General features: G+C 44.9%; 1 pseudogene; it reads right to left on the reverse strand.

Annotated features, from left to right (window-relative positions):
• Positions 1–663: 663 nt before the first annotated feature.
• Positions 664–1,247, reverse strand: LOC135228269 (transmembrane protein 14EP-like; annotated as a pseudogene).
• Positions 1,248–1,525: the final 278 nt, after the last annotated feature.

The raw sequence follows: 1,525 nt of genomic DNA on the forward strand, positions 1-1,525 counted from the left end.
GGTGGCACAGTGGTTAAGAGGTATGACTGCTAACCAAAAGTTTGACAGTTTGAATCCACCAGCTGCTCCCTGGAAATCTATGGGGCAGTTCTGCTCTATACTATAGGGTTTTTTTTAATAGTAAAATTTCCTTTCCATTGCCATTTCCTTTAACATAATTTCACATTAGGTCTGTTCCTCTGAGTAGGGCATGAAGTCCAAGGGCCCCAGATATTGACACCTAACATTTTGCCAATGGAGAATTTATCTATAGATACGGAAAGAAGAAATTCCACCAGTATACAAGAGGGGGGAATAATAAGCTCTTATGGTATATACTGGAAACACTGGTGGTTAAGTATCATGGCTGCTAACCAAAGGATCGGCAGTTCGAATGCGCCAGGTGCTCCTTGGAAACTCTGTGGGGGCAGTTCTATTCTGTTCTATAGGGTCGCTGTGAGCTGGAATCAACTCAACGGCACCAGGTTTGGTTTTTTTGTTTTTATGTTTTTTTTTTACTCACCACTTCTGTTGGGTTGTGATGATGATAACTGTTTTTTTTTTACCTGTAAAATTCAGTGTTGTTTCCTGTTTTGTTTTTAAATAAAAGGTCAGAATACGTGAAAAGGCTTAATTAAGCCTTGTGCTTCTCTTACATTAAAAATAGTAGAAGTTTGGAGATTTTTAATTCTTCACGAGTTCGAGCTGGGACATGGCAATAATTGATGCCATTTATTCAATATATACTGAGAAGCCCTCGTGGCGCAGTGGTTAAAGCACTCAACTGCCAACCGATAGGTCTGTGGTTCGAACCCACAAGCTGCTCCTTGCAAGAAAGATGTGTAAGTCTGCTTCTATGAAGATTACAGCCCTGGAAACACTGGGGGCAGTTCTACTCACTCCTACAGGGTCCCTGTGAGTTAGAATTGACTCGACGGCAGTGGTATTTTTTTTATTCAAATTACCACTTCCCAGTTTGATGACCATCAGCAAACTGGCGCTTGCAATGAAACCCGCAGGCACGGATTGTGCAGAGAGGCAGAATCTCATTCTCATAATGCCAGCCGAGGTCCCAAATGTAGCTGGGAAAACCTGAACATTCCTGGAATCCTGAGACAGCTGGTGAGCACCCAGGCCTGCTGACCCTCCGAAGAGGAGCACAACAGCAGGGGTGGGTCGCTACCTGCTTCTACATAGCCAGTGATCCCACCAGAAGCAGCCAGTGTTGCATAGACAAAGCCAAGCCGGTGTAAGGCACTAGTGGGCATAGTTCTTCCCCACTCTGTCCAACCAAGAGTCGACACCAGACCTGCATGGGAACCGCTCTCCCACGGTCAGCTCCAGGCACCTCCGAGCAAAGACTTCCTTCCATTTGCTTGTTAATTCCCAGGACTGAGAGTTTTATTGCTGGTACGTAGTAGGTTCTCGGGAAGCATTTTTTGGATGGATATGAAAAGACTATGATCCCACGCTGTGCTTTGCGGCCAGTCCATCTTTGCTCACTCTTAGCTGCTGGACATTATTTTATGCACAGAACTCATTGTGA

This window comes from Loxodonta africana, chromosome 19 (assembly GCF_030014295.1).
Source record: "Loxodonta africana isolate mLoxAfr1 chromosome 19, mLoxAfr1.hap2, whole genome shotgun sequence".
Classification (NCBI taxonomy): domain Eukaryota; kingdom Metazoa; phylum Chordata; class Mammalia; order Proboscidea; family Elephantidae; genus Loxodonta; species Loxodonta africana.